The following is a 27,607-nucleotide window of genomic DNA, read 5'->3' on the forward strand; positions in this document are numbered from 1 at the left end:
GGGTTTACGCCATTCTCCTGGCTCAGCCTCCCGAGTAGCTGGGACTACAGGCGCTCGCCACCTCGCCCGGCTAGTTTTTTGTACTTTTTAGTAGAGACGGGGTTTCACCGTGTTAGCCAGGATGGTCTCGATCTCCTGACCTTGTGATCCGCCCGTCTCGGCCTCCCAAAGTGCTAGGATTACAGGCTTGAGCCACCGCGCCCGGCCTCTAATGGAATTTCTGATGTACTAGAAAGTTGAACTGTGTGTTTCCAAAGGTTTCTTCTCATCCAGATTCTCTGGTACATTTCCTCTGAAAAATGACTGAGTGGTTGGAGTTATTCTGCATAAAGATGATATTGCTAACAGTGTCACTTACCTATTCTACTGAAAACATGATAAAGCGCAAAAGCCCACAGCCGAGAAGAACTAGATTCCAGTTCTGCCTCCTCTACCAGTGTGTTATAGGGTCTGGTAAAAATGTAACTTTTTTTTTTTGAGACAGAATCTTGCTTGCTCTGTCACCCAGGCTGGAGTGCAGTGGTGCAGTCTCGGCTCACTGCAACCTCCGCCTCCTGGGTTCAAGCAATTCTCGTGTCTCAGCCTCCTGAGTAGCTGGGATTACAGGCACCTGCCACCACACCAGGCTAATTTTTGTATTTTTAGTAGAGACAAGGTTTCACCATATTGACCAGACTAGTCCCAAACTCCTGACCTCAGGTGATCTGGCCACCTCAGCCTCCCAAAGTGCTGGGATTACAGGCGTGAGCCATTGCACCTGGTGGTAAAATGTAACTTTACCTCTCTGAGGATGAGTTTTATCAACTGTAAGATGAAATGTGAGAGAGGACAATGGGACTTCTAAGAGCCTTTCTAGCTCTGATATTTAATGATTATCTATAGTATATTTCTTCAAGAAATATACAGCAACAGTTCTTTATAGGCTGGGAGGAGTGGGAGCACAGAACTTCAGTGCATTAAATTTTGCAGTCAACTTACAATAAACTAATCACTGAGTATCTTTTATTTTTGGAATTCAACATTTGGAGATGAGTCAAAGACACTAGGTTCTTTGCTTCTGGCGCTAGATATAATCACGTGGACTCAAATATTCCATTCAATTAAGGCAGTAATTGGTGGTGACTTATCTTTCAGAGGAGTGGAAAATGGAGCCAAGGAAGTCCAGTGGGAAATGGCTGTGTTTGGCAATACCAAGAAACACTCCAGGGCACCTGGCCACCACCACATCAGTGATGCATAGCCCAAGCCAAGAATGAATTCAACATTAAGCTATAAGCTATTGAAGTTTTAATTCCTTTAGAAACGAACAGGTATGGCTGTGTTCCAATAACATCTTATTTTCTGGTTGCAGTAATCATTTTTTAAAAGAAAGTCATTTGGAAGGCACAAAATTATTAAAGAAAGATTTCCAAAAGCTACCACAGATAAATCTGTTTTCCTCGTAAATGTAAGTCTTCTGACATTCTGTTTCTCTGAATCACATAGTTTTTTTTGTTTGTTTTCTGGTTTTTGTTTTTTGGGGTTTTTTTGTACCTGACAGGGCATTTAACTGACCTCTTGATGCTTGTGTAAGAAATCTAGGCCAAGTAGGCTGGGCGCGGTGGCTCACGCCTGTAATCCCAGCACTTTGGGAGTCCGAGGTGGGCAGATTACGAGGTCAGGAGATCAAGACCATCATGGCTAACATGGTGAAACCCCGTCTCTACTAAAAATACAATCAGCCGGGAGTGGTGGCAGGCACCTGTAATCCCAGCAACTCGGGAGGCTGAGACAGGAGAATGGCGTGAACCCAGGAGGCGGAGCTTACAGTGAGCAGAGATCTTGCCACTGCACTCCAGCCTGGGCAACAGAGTGAGACTCAGTCTCCAAAAAAAAAAAAAAGAAAAGAAAAGAAAAGAAAAAAAATCTAGGCTAGACAAGGAAGGGACTGGAAAGCATCCGGGTCTCTGACTTTTTCTGGGCTGCCTACGTTTCACCCATTGTGTAATATGCATGTTTCCATTGGGCTGACTTTCCCACAAGTGAGGACAATGAGCAATCCTCAGAGGCTGGAGCGGCTACTATATTCAGTTTCAGCTGTTGGATGATGCCTTGATGAACAGCCATGCAAGTTTTTGTCAAATTCTAGTGCTCAGCTGCAGTTTGAGCAACGACATCCTGTAATACTTTTAAAGGGACAAAAAGGACAGATGATCTCTTCCCTCTCTTTGTCAAGCATTTTGCTCTATTCAATTTACCACAAACCTGGCTCTTCGGTGTTTAATCTGTGTACTCCTATTACCAGTATAAAAGGAACAGTGATTTCCTTAAGAACTGAGACCTAAGGTGTTGCTGGCTTTCTCTGCTGAGGATCTGGGGAATGATTTCAAAATCTCCTTACAGAAAAATGCATCAAACCCCTAGAGGAGGTTAATATAGTTTGGATATTTTTCCTCTCCAAATCTCATGTTGAAATTTGATCCCCAATATCGGAGTGTGTCCTAGTGTTTGGGTCATGCGGGAGATCCCTCATGAATGGCTTAGTGCCGTCCTCACAGTAATGAGTGAGTTCTCTCTTGCTCTGCTAGGTTCCCTCAAGAATTGGTTCTTAAAAAGAGCTTGGTACCTTCCCCTCTCTCTCTTTCCTCCTTCCTCTTGTCATGCGATGCCTGATCCCTTCTGCCTTCCGCTGTGAGTGGAGGCTTCCTGAGGCCCTCTTTAGAAGCAGATGCTGGTACCATGCGTCTTGTATTGCCTGCAGAACTGTGAGCCAAATATAATCTCTTTCTTATAAATTACCCAGTCTCAGGTATTTCTTCATAGCACTGTAAATAGACTAAGACAGAGGTGTTGGAGAATCTAAGACGTGTTCCATTAGGAACCAACAGCATCTAACACATGCTTCTAGTATCGCCTGGACTTAAAATCTCCATGGTCTTTATATTTCCTCTTTTACCTTCTATAACCATTCACTTGCCAACTTACGTCTAGTCAATGTACACAGGGTTTTTCATATCATTCCTTTCTAAAATTGCCACCACTTATTTCAGGCTCTCTCAATGATACCATAGCTTTAGACTCTGAACAGCCTCTCTAGCCCCAAGGCATCTTGACATGCTAGACTATTCATTTTAAACCCATTTTCCATCCTTTTTATTTCTGCTCATTTCTTCTCAGTGTTCCCTACTGCATACGTAATTAAATATAACCTTACCCTGGCATATCTTAAAATTATAAGCTTTAACTTGCTTCATTTTCCAACATTAATTTTATTTCTTTTTTCTTTTTGAGATGGATTCTCGCTCTCTTGCCCAGGCTGGAGTGCAGTGGTGCAATCTCAGCTCACTGCAACCTCCACCTCCCAGGTTCAAGCTATTCTCCTGCCTCAACCTCCTGAGTAGTTAGGATTACAGGTGGGTGCCACCACGCTGGCTAATCATTTTTGGTATTTTTTTAGTAGAGACAGGGTTTCACCGTGTTGGCCAGGTTGCCCTCAGGTGATCCACCCAACTCGGCCTCACAAGGTGTTGGGATTATGGGTGTAAGCCACCTCGACGGCCTGAATTGTATTTTAAAGGGAGCTCTTAGCCAGGACAGCTGGCTCATGCCTATAATCCCCGAACTGTGAGAGGCCAAGGCAGGCAGATCACCTGAGGTCAGGAGTTTGAGACCAGCCTGACCAACATGGTAAAACCCCGTCTCTACTAAAAATACAAAAATTAGCCAGACATGGTGGCACATGCCTGTAATCCCAGCTACTCAGGAGGCTGGGGCAGGAGAATCGCTTGAACCGGTGACAGGCCTCTGAGCCCAAGCTAAGCCATTATATCCCCTGTGACCTGCACATACACGTCCAAATGGCCTGAAGCAAGTGAAGAATCACAAAAGAAGTGAAAATGGCCGGTTCCTGCCTTAACTGATGACATTACCTTGTGAAATTCCTTCTCCTGGCTCATCCAGGCTCAAAAGCTCCCCCACTGAGCACCTTGTGACCCCCAACCCTGCCCGCCAGAGAACAACCCCCTTTGACCCACCCAAATCTTATAAAAGGGCCCCACCCTTGTCTCCCTTCACTGACTCTCTCTTCGGACTCAGCCTGCCTGCACCCAGGTGATTAGAAAGCTTTATTGCTCACTGTCAGGCCTCTGAGCCAAAGCTAAGCCATCATATCCCCTGTGACCTCCACGTACACATCCAGATGGCCGGTTCCTGCCTTAAGTGATGACATTACCTTGTGAAATTCCTTTTCCTGGCTCATCCTGGCTCAAAAGCTCCCCCAGTGAGCACCTTGTGACCCCCACCCCTGCCCGCCAGACACAACCCCCTTTGAGTGTAATTTTCCTTTACCTACCCAAATCCTATAAAACAGCCCCACCCCAATCTCCCTTCGCTGACTCTCTTTTCAGACTCAGTCGGCCTGCACCTAGGTGATTAAAAAGCTTTATTGCTCACATTAAACCTGTTTGGTGGTCTCTTCACGTGGACGCGCATGACATTTTGGTGCCGTGACTCGGATCGGGGGACCTCCCTTGGGCGATCAATCCCCTGTCCTCCTGCTCTTTGCTCCATGAGAAAGATCCACCTACGACCTCGGGTCCTCAAACTGACCAGCCCAAGGAACATCTCACCAATTTTAAATCGGGTAAGCAGCTTCTTTTTACTCTCTTCTCCAACCTCTCTCAGTATCCCTCAACCTCTTTCTCCTTTCAATCTTGACGCCACACTTCAATCTTTCCCTTCTCTTAATTTCAGTTCCTTTCCTTTTCTGGTAGAGACACAGGAGACACATTTTATCTGTGGACCCAAAACTCCGGCGCCGGTCACAGACTTGGGAAGACAGTCTTCCCTTGGTGTTTAATCATGCGGGGACACCTGCCTGATTATTCATCCACGTTTCAGAGGTGTCTGACCACGCAGGGACGCCTGCCTTGGTCCTTCACCCTTAGTGGCAAGTACCACTTTTCTGGGGTGGGGGGCAAGAACCCCCAACCCCTTCTCTCCCTGTCTCTGCCCCTTCTCTGCTTTTCTGTGCGGGGGAGCAAGAACCCCCGACCCCTTTCCCACTTTTCTGGAGGGCAAGAACCCCCCAGCGCCTTCTCTCCATGTCTCTACTCTCTCTTTTCTCTGGGCTTGCCTCTTTCACTATGGGCAACCTTCCACCCTCCATTCCTCCTTCTTCTCCCTTAGCCTGTGTTCGCAACAACTTAAAACCTCTTCGACTCACACCTGACCAGAAACCTAAATGCCTTATGTTCTTCTGCAACACCCTTGGCCCCAATACAAACTTGACAATAGCTCTTAATGGCCAGAAAACGGCACTTTCGATTTCTCCATCCTATACGACCTAAATAATTTTTGTCGAAAAATGGGCAAATGGTCTGAGGTGCCTTACATCCAGGCATTTTTCATACTTCGTTCCCTCCCTAGTCTTGTTCCCAATGCAATTCCTCCCAAATTCTCCTTCTTTCCCTCCCACCTGTGCCCTCAGTCCCAACGCCAACCGTTGCTGAGTCTTTCCAGTCTCCCTTTTCTACACACCCATCTGACCTTTCCCCTCCTCCCCAGGCTGCTCGTCGCCAGGCCGAGCTAAGTCCCAATTCTTCCTCAGCCTCCACTCCTCCACCCTATAATCCTTCTATCACCTCCGCTCCTCACACCCGGTCCGGCTTACAATTTAGTTCCGCAATTAGCTCTCCCCCACCTGCCCAACAATTTCCTGTTAGAGAAGTGGCTGGAGCTGAGGGCATAGTCAGGGTACATGTACCTTTTTCTCTATCAGACCTCTCTCAGATCAGTCAGCGTTTAGGCTCTTTCTCATCAGACTCCACTAAATATATACAGGAATTCCAATATCTAACTCTGTCCTACAATTTAACCTGGAGTGACTTAAATGTCATCCTGACTTCCACCCTCTCCCCAGATGAACGGGAAAGAGTTTTTTCTCTAGCCCAATCTCATGCTGATAACCATCGGCTTCACAAGTCAGACCTCCAGGAAGGCATTAGAGCAGTTCCCTGAGAGGATCCCCAATGGAATGATCAGGCTAATTCCCCAGGTATAGCTAGGCGAGATTACATGATTTCCTGCCTAGCTGAAGGGCTTAAAAAGGCAACTTACAAAGCTGTTAATTATGACAAGCTTAAAGAAACTACCCAAGGTAAAGACAAAAACCCAGCCCAGTTCATGGCCGCTTAGCAGCAACCCTTAGACGCTTTATCGCCCTAGACCCAGAAGGGCCAGAAGGCTGCCTTATTCTTAATATGCATTTTATCACCCAATCCACTCCTGACATTAAGAAAAAACTTCAAAAATTAGAATCTGGCCCTCAAACCCCACAACAGGAATTAATCAACCTCGCCTTCAAGGTGTACAATAATAGAGAGGAGGCAGCCAGACAGCAACGCATTTCTAAATTACAATTACTTGCCTCTGCTGTGAGACAAAACCCAGCCACACCTCCAGCATACAAGAACTTCAAAATGCCTAAGCCGCACACGCCGAAGCCACAGCAGTCAAGCATTCCTACAAGACTGCCTCCCCCAGGAGCTTGCTATAAGTGCCAGAAATCTGGCCACTAGGCCGAGGAATGTCCGCAGCTCAGGATTCTTCCTAAGCCGTGTCCCATCTGTGCAGGACCCCAGTGAAAATCGGACTGTTCCAACTCACCTGACAGCCACTGCCAGAGCCCTGGAACTCTGGCCCAAGGCTCTCTGACTGACTCCTTCCCAGATCTTCTCAGCTTAGCAGCTGAAGACTGACACCTCGGAAGCCTACAGGACCATCACAGACGCTCTAGGTAACTCTCACAGTGGAAGGTAAGTCTGTCCCCTTCTTAATCAATACGGAGGCTACCCAGTTCACATTACCTTCTTTTCAAAGGCCTGTTTCCCTTGCCTCCATAACTGTTGTGGGTATTGATGGCACATTTAAGAGGTATTTCTAAACCTCTTAAAACTCCCCAACTCTGGTGCCAACTTTGACAACATTCTTTAATGCACTCCTTTTTAGTTATCCCCACCTGCCCAGTCCCCTTATTCGGCCAAGACATTTTAATTAAATTATCTGCTTCCCTGACTATTGCTACGCTACAGCCACACCTCATTGCTGCCTTCTCCCCCAGTTCAAAGTCTCCTTCACATCCTCCACTTGTACCCCCGCACCTTAACCCACAAGTATAGGATACCTCTTCTCCCTCCTTGGCGACCGATCATTCACCCCTTACCATCTCATTAAAACTTAATCACCCTTACCCTGCTCAATGCCAATATCCCATCCCACAGAACGATTTAAAGGGATTAAAGCCTGTTATCACTCATCTGTTAGAGCATGGCCTTTTAAAGCCTGCAAACTCCCCTTAAAATTCCCCCATTTTACCTGTCCTAAAAACCAGACAAGGCTTACAGGTTAGTTCAGGATCTGCGCCTTATCAACCAAATTGATTTGCCTATCCACCCCATGGTGCCAAACCCATATACTCTCCTATCCTCAATACCTCTTTCCACAACCCAGTATTCTATTCTGGATCTCAAACATGCTTTCTTTACTATTCCTTTTCACCCTTCATCCCAGCCTCTCTTCGCTTTCACTTAGACTGACCCTGACACCCATCAGGCGCAGCAAATTACCTGGGCTGTGCTACCACAAGGCTTCACAGACAGCCCCCATTACTTCAGTCAAGCCCAAATTTCTTCATCTGTTACCTATCTTGGCATAATTCTCATAAAAACACACGTGCTCTTCCTGCTGATCGTGTCCAGCTAATCTCCCAAACCCCAATCCCTTCTACAAAACAACAACTCCTTTCCTTCCTAGGCATGGTTAGTGCAGTCAGAATTCTTACACAAGAGCCGGGACCATGTCCTGTAGCCTTTCTGTCCAAACAACTTGACCTTACTGTTTTAGCCTAGCCCTTATGTCTGTGTGCAGCAGCTGCCACTGCTTTAATACTGTCAGAGGCCCTAAAAATCACAAACTATGCTCAACTCACTCTCTACAGTTCTCATAACTTCCAAAATCTATTTTCTTCCCCCCAACATCACTCAAGACAACGCTTATGCTGATAATGTAACTAAAAAAGTAGCCATCAAAAGGCATCATATCCCATCGCTCAGGACAATGCTTATGCTGATAAGTTAGCTAAAAAAGCAGCTAACTTCCCGACTTCTATCCCTCACGGCTGTTTTCCTACTTCACATCGGTCACCCCCACCTACTCCCCCACTGAAACTTCCACCTACCAATCTCTTCCCACACAAGGCAAATGGTTCTTAGACCAAGGAAAATATCTCCTTCCAGCCTCACAGGCCCATTCTATTCTGTCGTCATTTCATAACCTCTTCCATGTAGGTTACAAGCTGCTAGCCTGTCTCTTAGAACCTCTCATTTCCTTTCCATCGTGGAAATCTATCCTTAAGGAAATCACATCTCAGTGTTCCATCTGCTATTCTACTACTCCTCAGGAATTTCTCAGGCCCCCTCCCTTCCCTACACATCAAGCTCGAGGATTTTGCCCCCGCCCAGGATGGGTAAATTGACTTTACTCACATGACTCGAGTCAGGAAACTAAAATACCTCTTGGTCTGCATAGACACTTTCACTGGATGGGTAGAGGCCTTTCCTACAGGGTCTGAGAAGGCCACTTCGGTCATTTCTTCCCTTCTGTCAGAAATCATTCCTTGGTTCCTTCCCACCTCTATACAGTCCAATAGCAGACTGGCGTTTACTAGTCAAATCATCCAAGCAATTTTTCAGGCTCTTGGTATTCAGTGAAACCTTTATATCCTTTACCATCCTCAATCTTCAGGAAAGGTAGAATGAACTAATGGTCTTTTAAAAACACACCTCACCAAGCTCAGTCACCAACTTAAAAAGGACTAGACAATACTTTCTCAGAATTCAGGCCTGTCCTCTGAATGCTACAGGTTACAGCCCATTTGAGCTCCTGTGTGGACACTCCTTTTTATTAAGTCCCAGTCTCATTCAGATACCAGCCCAACTTGAACTGCACCCCAAAAACTTAGAGCCTAAAAACTCACCAACCAAGCAAGTGATTACGCTGAACCCCCTTAGGCCCTCTCTAATCAGATGTCCTAGGTCCTCCAAATTCTTAGTCCTTTAATACCTGTTTTTTCTCCTTCTCTTATTCAGACCTTGTGTCTTCCGTTTAGTTTTTCAATTCATACAAAACCGCATCCAGGCCATCACCAATCATTCTATATGACAACTGCTCCTTCTAACAACCCCACAGTATCGCCTCTTACCACAAAATCTTCCTTCAGCTTAATCTCTCCCCCTCTAGGTTTCCTCGCTGCCCCTAATCCCACTTGAAGCAGCCCTGAGAAACATCGCCCATTATCGCTCCATACCACCCTCTAAAAATTTTCGCTGCCCCAATACTTCAACACTATTTTGTTTTATTTTTCTTATTAATGTAAGAAAACAGGAATGTCAGGCCTCTGAGCCAAAGCTAAGCCATCATATCCCCTGTGACCTCATACCCCCTGTGACACATCCAGATGGCCGGTTCCTGCCTTAAGTGATGACACTCCACCACAAAAGAAGTGAAAATGGCCTGTTACTGCCTTAACTGATGATGTTACCTTGTGAAATTCCTTTTCCTGGCTCAAAAGCTCCCCCAGTGAGCACCATGTGACCCCCACCCCTGCCCGCCAGAGAACAACCCCCTTTGACTGTAATTTTCCTTTACCTACCCAAATCCTATAAAACAGCCCCACCCCTGTCTCCCTTCGCTGACTCTCTTTTCGGACTCAGCCGGCCTGCACCCAGGTGATTAAAAAGCTTTACTGCTCACACAAACCCTGTTTGGTGGTCTCTTCACAGCGACATGAGTGAAACCCAGGAGGCGGGGGTTACAGTGAGCCAAGATCGTGTCACTGCACTACAGCCTGGGTAACAGAGTGAGACTCCATCTCAGAAAAAGAAAAAAACAAAACAAAACAAAGATTCTCTCTGACTTCCTGAGAGTAAACTGTGGAAACACCAGGATAGAAAGAGGAAAAATCATTTAAAAGCCTCTAAATAATCTGTGATGGTGGCTCAGACCAGGGTGGTGGGCAAGGTTGTGAAAAAAAGTCAGACTCCAGAGATATTTTAAAGGTAGAGCTGACAAGATCCACTGATGGATCAAATACAGGATGTGAGAGAAAGGGAAGAGCCAAGGATAATTTTAGTTATCCTTTATCAACCAGGAGGATGAAGTCGGCATTTACCACAATGTGGTAGACTATAAGAGGAGCAAGTGTTGGAAGGTGGGGTAGAAGGAAGACAGATTTTTATTACATTATCAGTGATAACTTGAAATAGTCCTAATCTTATTCAACATTTTCATTAAAATAGTCCTTTCTACGCCAGGGGTGGTGGCTCACGCCTGTAATCCCAGCACTTTGGGAGGCCGAGGCAGGAGGATCACTTAAGGTCAGGAGTTCGAGACCAGCCTGGCCAACATGGTGAAACCGTGTCTCTACTAAAAATACAAAAATTAGCTGGGTGTGCTAGTGTGCACCTGTAATCACAGCTACTTGGGAGGCTGAGACAGGAGAATCTCTTGAACCTGGGAGGTGGAGGTTGCAGTGAGCTGAGATCGTGCCACTACACTCCAGCCTGAGCAACAGAGTAAGATCCTGTCTTGCAGGAAAAAAAAAAAAAAAAAAAAAGAACAATTCTTTCTAGCACATTTTAGATTTAACCTCAAAGCCCTTTTCCCTTGGTACTCTTATAATGCAAATCCTAGAAACTGTAGAAGATTGATATATTAAATTACCTGTAATCCCAGCACTTTGGGAGGCCGAGGCAGGTGGATCATGAGGTCAGGAGATCAAGACCATCCTGGTTAACAGAGTGAAACCTCGTCTCTACTAAAAATACAACAACAACAAAAAAGTTAGCCGGGTGTGGTTGGCAGGTGCCTGTAGTCCCAGCTACTTGGGAGATGAGGCAGGACAATGGCATGAACCTGGGAGGCGGAGCTTGCAGTGACCCGAGATCACACCACTGCACTCCAGCCTGGGCAATAGAACGAGACTCTGTCTCAAAATAAATAAATAAATAAATAAATAAAATAAAAATTACCCTGGCAAAAACTACCATAAGCAAAGTCTAAATAAAGATGACAGTCGGTCATGGTGGCTCATGCCTGTAATCCCGGCACTTTGAGAAGCTGAGGTGGGCGGATCACCTGAGGTTAGGAGTTGGAGACCAGCCTGACCAACATGGAGAAACCCTGTCTCTACTAAAAATACAAAATTAGCTGGGCGTGGTGGTGCATGTCTGTAATCCCAGACATTCAGGAGGCTGAGGCAGGAGAATGGCTTGAACCTGGGAGGCAGAGATTGTGGTGAGCCAAGACTGCACCATTGCACTCCAGCCTGGGCAACAAGGGTGAAACTCCATTTCAAAAAAATAAATTTAAAAAAATAAATAAAGATGACAAACTGAAAAAACTGTTGCAGTTCGTATTATAATACTAGGTTTCCTAATGTATAAAGAGTTCCTACAAATCAGTAAGAAGCAACAGCAACAATCACATGGAGAAATGAACAATGGATTTGAATAAACAGTTTACATATGCATGCACACACACAAAACAACTATGAATGCCTTTTAAACATGACATTCAATAACATTCAAAATAGCAAGTTAAAGCTATAATTAGACAATATCTTTTCTCTGATAAAGATAAAAAAGATTATCATGCTTTGACCCTTAGGGAAAAAAACGATAAATAACTCAGGGTGTTGGCTAGGGTATAGGGAAATAGCCTCCAGGGAGAGTAATTTAGCAACAACACCTATTACTGTTTTAAAGACACATATTCTGGCCGGGTGGGGTGGCTCAAGCCTGTAATCCCAGCACTTTGGGAGGCCGAGGAGAGCAGATGACGAGGTCAGGAGATCGAGACCATCCTGGCTAACACAGTGAAACCCTGTCTCTACTAAAAATACAAAAAAATTAGCCGGGCCTGCTGGTGGGTGCCTGTAGTCCCAGCTACTCAGGAGGCTGAGGCAGGAGAATGGAGTGAACCCGGGAGGCGGAGCTTGCAGTGAGCCGAGATCGCACCACTCCACTCCAGCCTGGGCGACAGAGCAAGACTCCATCTCAAAAAAATAAAAAATAATAAATTATAAAAAAACAAAGACACATATTCTTGGACCAAGCAGTTCTACTTCTAGCTATGTAGGTTAGAGATGTGATCACATACTTCTAAAATGACACATTCACAAGATTATAGTATGTAAATAGTATGGTATTAATAGCAAAAGATTGGAAACAACTTAATGCACAATAATAATAGAGTAACGCCCAAATAACTTGTGAGACATATATTATAAACGTCCATTAAAAATAATGAGGCAGCTTTGCAAGATGCATGATTAAAAGAAAAAGGCAAAGTGCAGAATGATTTGTGTAGTAACCTATCATTTGTATAGAAATGAGAGAGACAGAATCCATGCACATGTGTTTGTAACTGCATGGAATATCTCTGCAAGTATATATGGCAAACTGATAAATATCATTGATTCTGGAAAGACACTGGGTGGCTGGAGAATAAGAGTGGAAGGAGACTTGTTTCTTTTTTTAAACCAAGTATTTTAGCTTGAGTTTGTGGGAATCAAACTCTGAGATAGAAATGAGTGCAGATTTGTTGGGGAGTGCTCTCTGGAGATAACACCTGCAGGAAGTGAGGAAGGCAGCACTTTTTCTTTTTTTAATGTGGGGCCAGTGCAGCTGTCCCCAGGGCTCTGGGAGTTCTCTATGGCCTGTCAGGGAATCCCTGGGGCCTAATATTGCAGTGGCCAGGTTTTGTGCTTATTTACTGGGGGGTGGATTGAGGGAAGAGCTATATACCCTTGGAGTAACCTGGCCTGACCATCTTTCAGGAAATGTCTTGGTCAAGGCTGTCCACCTGTTGCCCTTGGTTCTTGGGCACTGGGAGTCATGGGTCTTGCTGCCTATCCAGCTGGGCTCCCTTCCTGGGCCTGGCTGAGACCAGAGGCCTTAGAAACCCACAATGCAGTTGCAGCTGAGGCCTCAGCCTGTTCTATAGCTCTGTGATGAACTCTAGAGTTGGGATGGTCCTTCAGCATCATGGCAAATTGAGGTAAGAAAAACAGGACTGGCTGGGCCGGGCACGGTGGCTCACACCTGTAATCACAGCACTTTGGGAGGCCGAGGCGGGTGGATCACGAGGTCAAGAGATCAAGACTATCCTGGTCAACATGGTGAAACCCCGTCTCTACTAAAAATACAAAAAATTAGCCGGGCGTGGTGGCGCACGCCTGTGGTCCCAGCTACTCGGGAGACTGAGGCAGAAGAATCACTTGAACCTGAGAGGCAGAGGTTGCAGTGAGCCAAGATTGCGCCACTGCACTCCAGCCTGGGGACAGAGTGAGACTTTGTCTCAAAAAAAAAAAAAAAAAGAAAAGAAAAACAGCAGGACTTTGTGCCCCCAACCCCTGCAGCCCATCATTGGCCTAGGGCTGACATCTGGAAAGGCCTTGGGAAAGGTAGCTTCACACAGTTCACGCACTGACATTCCCCACCGCAGGGATAGGGGTTTCTGAGCCCAGAAGAAGATCCGGGCAGAGTACCTTCAAGTTTGTTGAAAAATAAAATAGAGGCCGGGCGAGGTGGCTCACACCTGCAATCCTAGCACTTTGGAAGGTCAAGGTGGGCGGATCACTTGAGGTCAGGAGTTGGAGACCCGCCTGGCTAACATGGTGAAACCCTGTCTTTACTAAAAATACAAAAATTAACCAGGCATGGCAGCACATACCTGCAATCCCAGCTACTTGGGAGGCTGAGGCAGGAGAATCACTTGAAACCAGGAGGCAGAGGTTGGCACATACCTGCAATCCCAGCTACTTGGGAGGCTGAGGCAGGAGAATCACTTGAAACCAAGAGGCAGAGGTTGCAGTGAGCCAAGATCGCCCCATTGCACTCCAGCCTGGGAGACAAGAGCCAAATTCTATTTCAATAAAAAAAGAAAAATAAAATAGAATAGCTTGTGTGTGGTGGGCAAGGAGCCAGTACTCTACTCTGAAATTATAGAAGGCTGGCACTGAAAGCCCTCCTTTGAAATTGTCTTTGGGGGCTGGTAACCTTCTTTTATTTAAATAGATTACTCTGACATTGATTCGACCTCCTAGCCCTGTCTCATCCAAGAGGATCTTTCTATTCCTTTAAGGCTTCCATTCTCCCTCAGGTGACAGAAGAGGAAAGAAAAATAACCAAAGTGATTGTGCCTTGAGAAAGCAGTTTACCACTTTGTTTTAAATGCCATATTTTATCTCTCAGTCTAATTTTAGCTAGAGATTCTTAGGTACATCTAACTATCTAACTTGGATCCATTATGTTTTTTTTGTTTGTTCGTTTTGAGACACAGTTTACTCTGTTGCCCAGACTGGAGTACAGTGGCCCAATCTTGGCTCACTGCAACCTTTGCCTCCCGAGTTGAAGTGATTCTCATGCCTCACCCTCCCGAGTAGCTGGGACTACAGGTGTATGCCACCACGCCCAGCTAATTTTCGCGTGTTACTAGAGACAGGGTTTTGCCATGTTGGCCAGGCTGGTCTCCAACTCCTGATCTCAAGTGATCCTCCTCCCTTGGCCTCTCAAAGTGCTGGGACTGCAGGTGTGAGCCACCACACCTGGCCTTATTATGTTTTAAAAGGAGTTTGGTATCTTTTTCTTTGTGCTCTTTTACTTCCTTATTTATAAAGTTTAATAATTCACATGTGGCCGGGTGCCGTGGCTCAAGCCTGTAATCCCAGCACTTTGGGAGGCCGAGACGGGTGGATCACGAGGTCAGGAGATCGAGACCATCCTGGCTAACACAGTGAAACCCCGTCTCTACTAAAAAAATACAAAAAACTAGCCGGGCGAGGTGGCGGGCGCCTGTAGTCCCAGCTACTCTGGAGGCTGAGGCAGGAGAATGACGTAAACCCGGGAGGCGGAGCTTGCAGTGCACTGAGATCTGGCCACTGCACCCCAGCCTGGGCAACAGAGCGAGACTCCATCTCAAAAAAATAAAATTGAAAATAATAATAATAATAATAATTCACATGTTACCTAGATTTTTCAATAAACAAATGAGTTTTTTTTTTTGAGATGGAGTCTTGCTCTGTCGCCCAGGCTGGCGTGCAGTGGCGCGATTTCAGCTCACTGCAACCTCCGCCTCCCCAGTTCCAATGATTCTCTGCCTCAGGTTCTCAAGTAGCTGGGATTACAGGTGCGCACCACCATGCTGGGCTATTTTTTTTACTTTTAGTAGAGACGGGGTTTCACCATGTTGGCCAAGCTGGTCTTGAACTCCTGACCTCGTGATCCACCCGCCTCGGCCTCCCAAAGTGCTGGGATTACAGGCATGAGCCACCACACCTGGTCACAAATGAGATTTAAGAGACAAAGGAACTTGTGAAACTTATTTAATCCTGGGGCAAAAGAAGAAACCAAAAAACCCCACCAAAAACCCACTGCAAGTCTGGTGACCTGGCTTATGCCTGTGATCCCAGCACTTTTGGGAGGCTAAGGCAGGAAGATCGCTTGAGCCCAGGAGTTTGAGACCAGCCTGGACAACAGAGGGAGACCCCCATCTCTACAAAAAAATTTAAATTTTATAGGCATAATGGAACACACCTGTGGTCCCAGCTACTTGGGAGGCTGAGGCAGAGAATTACTTGAACCTGGGAGGTGGAAGTTGCAGTGAGCCAAGATGGTGCCATTGCACTCCAGCCTGGGCAATAGAGTAAGACCCTGTCTCTCAGAAAAACAAAACAAAGATAAATAAATAAATAATAAAAATCCCCACTGCAAATGAATATTTTTAAGGCAATTAGGGAAATTCAAACACGGACTGGGTATTAGATGATACCAATAAATTATCATCCATTGTACTACATATAATTTTGACGTCCTTATCTATTAGCAATCCATGTGAAAGCATTTATGAGTGAAATAATATAATGTCTGACATTCGTTTTTCAAATTTCATCTAAAAAGAGGGGTGGTGGGAGGGATAGATGAAACAATATTGGTGACATAATAGTAACTGGTTGAAGTTGACAACAAACACATGGAGTTTAAGGTGCTATACTCTCTACTTTTATACATATTTTAAAATTTCCATAATGAAAATGTAAGAAATTCATGTATCTGGCCAGGCGCAGTGGCTCATGCCTGTAATCCCAGCACTTTGGGAGGCCAAGATGGGCGGATCACGAGGTCAGGAGATCGTGACCATCCTGGCTAACACGGTGAAACCCCGTCTCTACTAAAAATACAAAAAATTAGCTGGGCGTGGTGGCGGGCGCCTGTAGTCCCAGCTCCTCGGGAGGCTGAGGCGGGAGAATGGCGTGAACCCGGGTGGTGGAGCTTGCAGTGAGCGGAGATCGACCAGCGAGACTCCATCTCAAAAAAAAAAAAAAAAAAGAAAGAAATTCATGTATCTAAGTACACATACTTACTCTGTCATCTCCCTGAATTGTATCATTGAAGAAAAAATGAAGTTCAAATGAAGACTCTATTTTGTATTGATACAATTAGTGGGAGCATCAAGCCTCAATTTGTTCACACATTAGTATCTGTGTTGGTTCATAATTTGCTATTTCTACCACTGCAATTTCCTGCACAAAGCATTTCATTGATGACAGTCTAGGCTAATAACTGTAGCCATGAAAAACATGACAAAAGAAAGCTTAGTGCTTCTCAGCACCTGTGAGAGTGAAGACACACTCTTTCCATGGCGGAGTTCCATGTACTGGCATGTAAATTTCCCCCACTAAAATAATTTATGCATTCATGTGTGCACCTGGGGTGGGTTAGAGGTGTAGGAATATGTACCCATTCTACACTGGTCTGTTTCTTCAATGAACAAAACACTGCTTGAAGATCATTCTAAATCATTTCTAACAATGACGTTCACATACTAAGCCCTCTGTGCTGAGTTCAGAGAGATTATACTAACAAACAGTGCTTCTCAAATGCTTTGCTCTTTGGAACAATTTACCTTCTTAAAAATTATTGAGGGCAGGGCGTGGTGGCTCACACCTGTAATCCTACCACTTTGGGAGGCCGAGATGGGCAGATCACCTGAGGTCAGAGGTTTGAGACCAGCCTGGCCAACAAGGCAAAACCCCGTCTCTATTAAACATACAAAAATTAGCTGGGTGTGGTGGTGTGGGCCTGTAATCCCAGTTACTCGGGGGGCTGAGACAGAATTGCTTGAATTCAGGAGTTTTTTTTTGCAGTAAGCCAAGATTGCGCCACTGCACTCCAGCCTGGGTGACGGAGTAAGACTCCGTCTCAAAAAAAAAAAAAAAAGTTTATTGAGGACCTCAAAGGAGTTTATGTTCAAGTGACTTGTATCTATTGATATCTACTACATTAGAAATTAGAACCAACTGGGTGTGGTGGCTCATGCCTGTGATCCCAGCACTTTGATAGGCCAAGGCATTAGGATCACTTGAGCCTAGGAGTTCAAGACCAACCCGGGCAAAATATTGAGTCCTTGTCTCCCCCGTAAAAACTCAGCGGAAGGCAGGGCGCAGTGGCTAACGCCTGTAATCCCAGCATTTCCGGAGGCCGAGGCGGGCGGATCACGAGATCAGGATATCAAGACCATCCTGGCTAACATGCCGTGAAACCCTAAAAAATACAAAAAATACTAAAAAGCACAAAAAATTAGCTGGGCGTGGTGGCAGGCGCCTGTAGTCCCAGCTACTTGGGAGGCTGAGGCAGGAGAATGGTGTGAACCTGAGAACCGGAGCTTGCAGTGAACCAACATTGCGCCACTGCACTCCAGCCTGGGCAATAGAGCAAGACTCCATCTCAAAAAAAAAAAAAAAAAAATTAGCCGAGTGGCCAGGCGCGGGGGCTCACACCTGTAACCCCAGCACTTTGGGAGGCCGAGGTGGGTGGATCACCTGAGGTCAGGAGTTCGAGACCAGCCTGACCAACATGGTAAAACCCTGTCTGTACTAAAAATACAAAAATTAGCCAGGCGTGGTGGTGGGCACCTGTAATCCCAGCTACTCAGAAGGCTGAGGCAGGGAGAATCACTTGAACCTGGGAGGCAGAGGTTGAAGTGAGCCAAAATTGCGCCATTACACTCCAGCTCGAGTAACAGAGCGAGACTCTGATTCAAAAAAAAAAAAATTAGCTGAGCACAGTTGCTCTCGCCTGTAGTCTCAATTACTTGGGAGGCTGAGGCAGGAGGATTGCTTGATCCTAGGAATTTGAGGTTGCAGTGAGCTGTGATTGTACCACTGCACTCCAGCCTGGGTGACAGAGTTAGACGCTTTCAAAAGAAAGAGAGAGAGAGAGAAAGAAATTAAAACCAAAATTAAAAATTATTAAATTTATCAAAACAAAAAACAATTTGAGGAGAAAAGTGGCCAGATTTACAAGCTCTTTAATATTTAGTTTAACTGAAGGCAGCTGGAGTCTCACACCTGCTTCTGCATTCTCTCTCTTGCAATATCACCCACCATGCAGCCTTCAGAAAACTCCACGGTGCACTAGTCTAAGAATGAGAGTAAAACGAGGCAAATAATGCCTTAACATTATTACACAAATAATTTTGACCTCATATATCCTCCCCAAAAGTTCTCAGGAATGCTTAGGCTTCCCAGGATCACACTTTGAGAACTGCTGCTATATAACGTATGTGTGTAGGAAAGTTCATCCACATGTGAAAATCACAGAGTGAACCTACTGGCCTCTGAGACCCATGGAGACCTGGAGGTATCTGGTTATTGTCAATCACTCACCCACACTTTTTACAACTACCTCAAAAAGAATTCCTCAGAAACAGCTCCAAAGAGAAAAATTGTACCCTTACCTAAAAGATAATCTAACCAATGTTAAAGAAGGTTTTTAAACAGAGATTTAAAGTGCTTTCATGACACAAAGTCTTTTGAAAGAAAAGGAAATTAATTTTAAACTTAATTTTCTTTTCTTTTAAAATTGAGACGGAGTCTTGCTCTGTCACCAGGCTGGAGTGCAGTGGTGTGATCTTGGCTCACTGCAAGCTCTGCCTCCCAGATTCAAGTGATTCCCCTGCCTCAGCCTCCCAAGTAGCTGGGATTACAGGCACCTGCCACCACGCCCGGCTAATTTTTTGTATTTTAGTAGAGACAGGGTTTCACTATGTTGGCCAAGATGATCTCCTGACCTTGTGATCTGTCTGCCTCAGCCTCCCAAAGTGCTGGGATTACAGGCGTGAGCCACCACACCCGGCCTAAACTTAATTATTAATAGCAAAATATTTGTTTAAAGACTGCAGTATGGTTTTTATTACAAGATATTTTATTTTCCCAACATCTGAAATTTCCAGTTTCCCAGGTAATGCTTGGCATAGTTGTGATTTTAGTTTTTCCAATGCATTATTTTCTCAGTACTTCTTGTTACAGATTGGTATTTATTTCCATTCAGTAAAACATGTTTAAACAACAAGCTTTGGTCAACATTCTACTAGTGAGGCATTACTCTTTTTTTTTTTTCTTAAGATGGAGTCTCGATCTGTCACCCAGGCTGCAGTGCCACAGTGCAATCCCGGCTCACTGCAACCTCCGCCTCCCAATTCAAGCAATTCTCCTACCTCAGCCTCCCGAGCAACTGGGATTACAGGCGCTTACCACCATGCCCAGCTAATTTTTGGATTTTTTTGTAGAGATGGGGTTTCACCATGTTGCCAGGCTGCATTACTTTTTTTAAAATAACTTTTATTTTTAAAAAATTATTTTTGAAACAAGGTCTGGTTCTGTCACCCCGGCTGGAGCACAGAGGCGCAATAACAGCTCACTGCAGCCTCTTGGGCTCAAGCCATCCTCCTACCTCAGCCCTAAGTAGCTGGGACTACAGGCAACCACCACCATGCCCAGCTAATTTTTTGTATTTTTAGTAGAGACGGGGTTTTGCTATGTTGGCCACAATGTGTGGCTAATTTTTTTTTTTTTTTTTTAATATGTACTTTTGGAGGCAGAGTCTTGCTCTGTTGCCCAGGCTGGAGTGCAGTAGGGCGATATAGAATCACTGCAACCTCTGCCTCCCAGGTTCAAGCAATTCTTGTGCCTCAGCCTCCCCCTGAATAGCTGGAATTAGAGGCAGGCATCACCATGCCCAGCTAATTTTTTGTATTTTTAGTAGAGACAGGTTGTGCCATGTTGGCAAGGATGATCTGGAACTCCTGACCTGAAGTGATCCACCTGCTTTGGCCTTCCAAAGTGCTGGAATTGCAGGCATGAGCCACTGTGCCTGGCCCATTAATTTTTTTTTTTTTTTTTCTGATTGTGATTATAAAAGTAAGACATAGTCATTGAAACATTTTTAGAAAAAATCCAGAAAAATATAAAGAACGAAATAAAGATTATATGTAACCAGCTTCCAGAGACAATCACTGTTAATATTTTGTAGTCGTTTTCCAAATTGTATTCTACATATCACAGTACACAGGTAGAAGTCTTAAAATCAGATTCAGCAAACAAGTAACATTTGACCCCTTTGCCTTAATGTTTGGAATAAACTGAAGCATGATCATGACAGGCATTGCAAAAATACACGGCTTTAGCTTATGTTAAAAGAGCATCTTGTGAGCCTAGAAACGTAGTATCAGAATATTTTTTTCATAATTTACTAAAACTGTGAAGAGTTAATTTATTGATGCTACTAATCCATCTAGATACTGGTTTCAGGATCAAATTTATTGTCATGGACAAATAAGCCAGAGTTTATTGAGTTGTTGACAAAACTGTAGTTTTGCAAATTACAAGGCCCGATACACGCACATCACATAATTTTATACAGATGTTATGGTAAAAGAAGTGTGTGAATGAGAACTTCCAAATTAACCAAACATGTTCTTGTACATCTTATTGTTTTGATTACCACATCAATAACCCTTTTCGTGTATTTTCTCTGAAGTGTTCATCCAGTATTCTCTGAACAGATGGTCCCCTGAAATTACCTCATTCAGGATAGGTTAATTAAGCATGAAAATTATGATACAAAATATGGTTCCATCTTCCATAAGAAATGCTACCAAATCCTGCAAATGAAGTAGATTTGAACAAAGTGTTCTCAGGTTGTGCTTTGAAAAGACAGTAAGAGAAGCCCATGCTTGGATAAAACAAGTTACAAGAATAGTGGTTGTTGCTGCTGTATTTCCAGTTGGTAAGGGAAGAAATTACAGAGTTCATTGGTGACCCAAGTACCTGAGGTTTTTAGTGATAAACCCCAAGTGAATGCATCAGAATTTTCCAGGGCCTGACCTTTCGGCATGAAAGTTTGGATTATGAGACAGTTGTGAAGCATTTATTGCTTTGATATATTAAATGTCTACTTTCAAGTCAGATGTTTGGAAATTGCATCAAATCTTTAAAATCTAGAGTTTAGTCTAGTGTAGTTGATGATTTATACAGTGATGGTCAGCAGGGTTCTACCCCATCCTGAAGTGTGTTTCGGAAATTTGTAGAGATCTTTTTATCCCTCACAGTGATTGGAGAATGCAACACTAGCATTTAATGAATGGGAACTAGGAATGCTGGATCTCCCTCAGTGTGTGGAAATTCTCACACGACAAAGAATTAGCCTCATGTTGCGTAACTTTCCAGTGATCCGCCATAATGAACCCACTTCAGATATAAATCAATGATAATTTGGTAGATTTAAGTAATAAAAAGCATTTTGTTGTTGTTTTTCACAAGTTACTCCCCAAACCTCTGTAATTTAGGAAAAGGTGGTTATGAATAAGGAAATGAACTGAAGACTTGTCTCTAAATAATTGATTTACTAACTCTGAACTTCCTATGTGAATATGGTTACAGTTCTAAAAAATTGATAGTAAATCAACTGGAGGCCAGGCACAGTGGTTCATGCCTGCAATCCCAGCACTTTTGGAGGCCAAGGCTGGAAGATCACTTGAGGTCAGGAGGTCCAGACCAGCATGGCCAAGATGGTAAAACCCTGTTTTTACTAAAAATACAAAAATTAGCCAGGCATGGTGGCGCATGCCTGTAATCCCAGCTACTCAGGAGGCTGAGGCAGAAGAATTGCTTGAAACCCAGGAGGTCGCCAGACATGGTGGCTCATGCCTGTAATCCCAGCACTTTGGGAGGCCAAGGCGGGCAGATCACCTGAGGTCGGGAGTTCGAGACCATCCTGATCAACATGGAGAAACCCTGTCTCTACTAAAAATACAAAATTATCCGGGCGTGGTAGCACATGCCTGTAATCCCAGCTACTAGGGAGACTGAGGCAGGAGATTCACTTGAACCTGGGAGGTGGAGGTTGTGGTGAGCCGAGATCATACCATTGCACTCCAGCCTGGGCAACAAGAGCAAGACTCCATCTCAAAATAAATAAATAAATAAAATAAAATAATTTAAAAACTGGAAAAGGAACTATCAGTAGTGATTCATTATTTCCCTCTTAGAACACATTTTATCACTGATGACATATCATAGGCATCCCATTGTGTCGGTTGTTGTAATGTTGAAGTTATGTAATGGCATGAAAGTGTTCTGCAAAGTACTTTTGGAAATCTGACAGCCCTAATGGGCTGAATTAACACAATTCCATTGCTCATCTGTAACAACATCACACCTTCTCATTTCCTTCAGTGCACCGTCTTAGCATATTATCCCTACTTTCTTTTCCTTTACCATCTACAAACATAAATCACATTCATCCCCGCTACTTCATTTTTCTTGGATGGAATATCCTCTGATCTTCTTCTCTTAAATCCAATCCTATTGATTACAAGTAGCTTCAAGGACCTGACTCCTTCTTTACATATGTTAGTGCCTCACTGCTACTCAAAGTGTGACCCAAGGACCAGCAGTATCTGCTCCACCTGGAAGCTTGTTAGACCTGCAGAATCTCCACCCTTTCCACAAATACTAGATCAGGATCTGCATTTTTGACAAGATTCCCAGAGATTCATATGCGGGTGCACTGTTACAATGCAGCCATGACCACTGATTTACATATTAAAATATTGAAAAATTGGTTGGCGTGGTGGCTCATGCCTGTAATCCTAGCATTTTGGGAGGCTGAAGTGGGTGGACAACCTGAGGTCAGGAGTTCAAGACCAACATGGCCAATATGGTGAAATCCCATCTCTACTAAAAATACAAAAATTAGGCAGGCATGGCGGTGGGCACCTGTAATCCCAGCTACTTGGGAGGCTAAGGCAGGAGAATTGCTTGAACTTGGGAGGTAGAGGTTGCAGTGAGCCGAGATTACGCCATTGTACTCCAGGCCTGGGTGACAGAAACAAGACTTCGTCTCAAAACAACAACAACAACAAAACTCTATTTCTACTAAAGAAAATATCTGTATTGCACAATTGTAGCTCATTGTGAAAAAGCCAGAGGTGGACAGCTATGCTAATTCTAGATATTTTCAAAGAATCACCTGAAAGGCTTCATAAACACAGATTGCCAGGATTCACTCCCAGAGTTCCTGATCCAGTAGGTGTGGGTGAGGCCCAAGAATCTGCATTTCTCACAAAGCCTCAGAGAGATCACATTTTGGGACCACACTGATATAAGGCACAGACACCAAAATTATAAAGTTTTTTTTCATTGAAAGACACCTCCAATGCTGATATGCTAAATAAACATGGATTCCATATTTTGAATTTCAGACTATATATACAACTTGAGAGAATTAGCTGCAAAAAATAATTTTTCATGGTCAGTTAGAGCATGATAACGTCGTCTTAAAATGCAGAGAGTAATACCTCCTTGATTTCTTTCTCTGACTGGTGAAGAAAATTAAGTGTGGGGAAAGAGATAAATTTTGATGACCAAATTATTTCCATTACAGATTTTCCTCCCTTTTTTTTTTTTTTTTTTGAGAAGGAGTTTCACTCTTGTTGCCCAGGCTGGAGTGCAATGGCGCAATCTCAGCTCACTGCAACCTCCGCCTCCTGGGTTCAAGTGATTCTACTGTCTCAGCCTCCCGAGTAGCTGGGATTACAGGCACATGCCATCACACCTGGCTAATTTTTATATTTTTAGTAGAGACGGAGTTTTATCATATTGGTCAGGCTGGTCTCGAACTCCTGACCTCAGATGATCTGCCCGCCTCGGCCTCCCAAAGTGCTGGGATTACAGGCGTGAGCCACCGTGCCCAGCCCACAGATTTTCTTCACAATGAGTTATGATATGTGATCACCTCAGCACTAGATATTCTGGCATTTTTAACCTGAAGTGGTTAACTGAGGATGTACATGAGTTGAATATATCATTGAGATACTCTAATTGACCAACCCATGGAAGTCATAGAAATGGTTTGATCTTGTTCCTCATTTCAAAACTGCACATGAATGCCTTTTCCCTCAACGGCCAGCACGATTCAGCATGGAAGAGCAGGATGTGCCTGTTTATGAAGCATGTTTTTAGATATATTTAGTAGTTTTAGCCGGGCGTGGTGGCTCACGCTTGTAATCTCAGCACTTTGGGAGGCCGAGGCAGGTGGATCACCTGAGGTCGGGAGTTCAAGACCAGCCTGGCCAACATGGAGAAACCCCGTCTCTACTAAAAATACAAAATTAGCCGGGGTGGTAGCATATGCCTGTAATCCCAGCTACTCGGGAGGCTGAGGCAGGAGAATCACTTGAACCCGGGAGGCGGAGGTTGCGGTGAGCCGAGATTGCGCCATTGCACTCCAGCCTGGGCAAAAAGAGCGAAACTCTGTCTCAAAAAAAAAAAAATATATATATATATTTAGTAGTTTTACTTTGTTATATTTACAACTTTATGAAGCATGTTTTAGATATATTTAGTAGTTTCAACTTTGTTATGTTTACAACTTTCACATTCATTTCTGAATCAATTCCTAAAGGTGTACTGTTGACCACTGTCTTAGTCCATTTGTGCTGCCATAACAAAATACTTGGAACTGGGTAATTTATAAAGAACAGACATGTATTGCTCACAGTTCTGTGAACTAGAAGGTCTAAGATTAAGGTGCTAGCAGATTTGATGTCTGGTGAGGATCTGGTTTCTGCCTCCAACATGGCACCTGGTTGCTATGTCCACATGGCAGAAGGGCAAAAGGATCTAGGGGCCGGGCATGGTGGCTCATGCCTGTAATCCCAGCACTTCGGGAGGCCGAGGCAGGCGGATCACCTGAGGTCAGGAGTTCAAGACCAGCCTGGTCAACAGGGCGACACCCCATCTCTACTAAAAATACAAAAATTAGCTGGGCATGGTGTCGAGCACATGTAATCCCAGCTACTCGGGAGGCTGAGGCAGGACAATCGCCTTGACCTGGCAGGCGGAGGTTGAAGTGAGCTGAGATCATGCCAGTGCACTCCAGCTTGGGCAACAGCCAGAGATCCCATCTCAAAAAAAAAAAAAAAAAGAAAAGAAAAAGAAAAAAAGAAGGAACTAGGGAGCTCCCTTCAACCTCTTTTATCACAGCACTAATCCCATTCATGATGGTGGAGAGTTCATGACTTAAACACTTCCCAAAAGGGTGCCACCTCTTAATTCTATCACATTGGGTATTAGGTTCCAACGTATGAATTTTGGAGGGACACATACATTAAAATCATAGCAACCACCTGGGCTCTGTGAATAAAGTGTTGTTTGGATGGGCATCCAAGAGCAATTTCTCTTATTCATCTCATGTAGCAATTAATATGTTTTACTTATTATTATGTGCTCTTCTGCAATACCGAGACTTACACCTCTTTCACCTTTTTTTTTTTTTTTTTGGTTTGTTTGATATAAGGAAAACAACTTTGAATGGTGACTCTGAAGTTTCCGTCTGTTCTCTGATGAAAGATAAAAAGGTCATTTTCTACCAGAGAGCATAATATTGTGGTTCTTTTGGAAAAATGTGTTGATTTATGAGATAGGTCATTGGGCTTTGTTGGAAATGATGAAAATGGTTTAGTAGCTGTAAGGCACCATTTGAGAAATTGAGATTTTTCCTGTATGCAGTCTTAAAACTAAACTAGGGACATTATTTAAATTGACATTTATCGATGGGGTAGCATTCTGGGTGATTTGGGGGTTTGTTTTGTTTGGTTGTTTTTGTAGAGATAGGGTCTCACTATGTTGCCCAGGCTGCTCTCAAACTCCTGGGCTCAAGTCATCCTCCTGCTTCAGCCTCCCAAAGTGCTGGGATTACAGGTGTGAGCTACCATGCTCAGCTGGGAAAGCATTCTGGAAAGTTTTTTTTGTTTTGTTTTGTTTTCAGACCGAGTCTTGCTCTGTCACCCAGGCTGGAGTACAGTGGTGCAATCTTGGCTCACTGCAGCATCCGCCTCCCAGGTTCAAGCAATTCTCATGCCTCAGCCTCCTGAGTAGCTGGGATTACAGGCCCCTGCCACTACGCCTGGCTAATTTTTGTATTTTTAGTAGAGATGTGGTTTCACTATGTTGGCCAGGCTGGTCTCAAACTCCTGACCTCGTGATCCGCACCTGGGCCTCCCAAAGTGCTGGAATTACAGGCATGAGCCACCGCGCCTAGCCCACATTGTGCAAAGTTTTGCCTAGAATTTCCATGTCCCACATCTCCACCAACGCTTAGTGTTATATAACACATGCCCATCTGATTGATGTGGAATGGTATACTTGTGTATGTGTGTTTTGTTGTCGTCGTTGTTTTAAATAAGTAGTTTTTTTTGCAAGGACCACACAAACTTGCACGCTGTAGCAGTGGTTTGTCATTAAGTTGCAGAATTCTTGTGGGTTTAAAATACACTTCCCTGGCCAGGTGAGGTGGCTCACGCTTGTAATCCCAGCACTTTAGGAGGCCGAGGCAGGTGAATCACGAGGTCAGGAGATCTAGACCATCCTGGCTAACAGGGTGAAACCCCGTCTCTACTAAAAATACAAAAAATTAGCCGGCCGTGGTGGAGGGCACCTGTAGTCCCAGCTACTCGGGAGGCTGAGGCAGGAGAATGGCATGAACCCAGGAGGCGGAGCTTGCAGTGAGCCGAGATGGTGCCACTGCACTCCAGCCTGGGCGATAAAGTGAGACTCCATCTCAAAACAAACAAACAAACAAACAAAAAATGCTTCCCCAAATGCTAATGAGGGTGAGCATTTTTCACATCTGTACTGGCCATTCAAGTTTTCCCTCCTGACAATTGCCTGTTCTCATTATTTGCTCATCTTTTGTCTTTTTTGTCACTGTTTATCAATATAAATATTCTGGATATTAATCCTTCATAAAATGTATTGGCTGGGCATGGTAGCTCACGGCTACAATCCCAGCACTTTGGGAGGCCAAGGCGGGCGGATCACCTGAGGTCGGGAGTTCAAGACCAGCCTGATCAACATGGAGAAACCCTGTCTCTACTAAAAATGCAAAATTAGCCAGGTGTGGTGGCACATGCCTGTAATCCCAGCCACTCGGGAGGCTGAGGCAGGAGAACTGCTTGAACCCGGGAGGCGGAGGTTGCGGTGAGCCAAGACACTCCAGCCTGGACAACAAGAGCAAAACTCAAAAATAAAATAAAATAAAATAAAATAAAAGGTGTATTGCAACACTTTCTTCAAGTCCGTGGTTTGTCTTTTAAGTTTGTATTTGATTCTTTCTATTGAGCCAAATTATAAAACTAAGTCAACCTTTTCCATTATTTTTCTTTGTAT

This window comes from Papio anubis, chromosome 5 (genome assembly GCF_008728515.1).
Source record: "Papio anubis isolate 15944 chromosome 5, Panubis1.0, whole genome shotgun sequence".
In the NCBI taxonomy this organism is placed as follows: domain Eukaryota; kingdom Metazoa; phylum Chordata; class Mammalia; order Primates; family Cercopithecidae; genus Papio; species Papio anubis.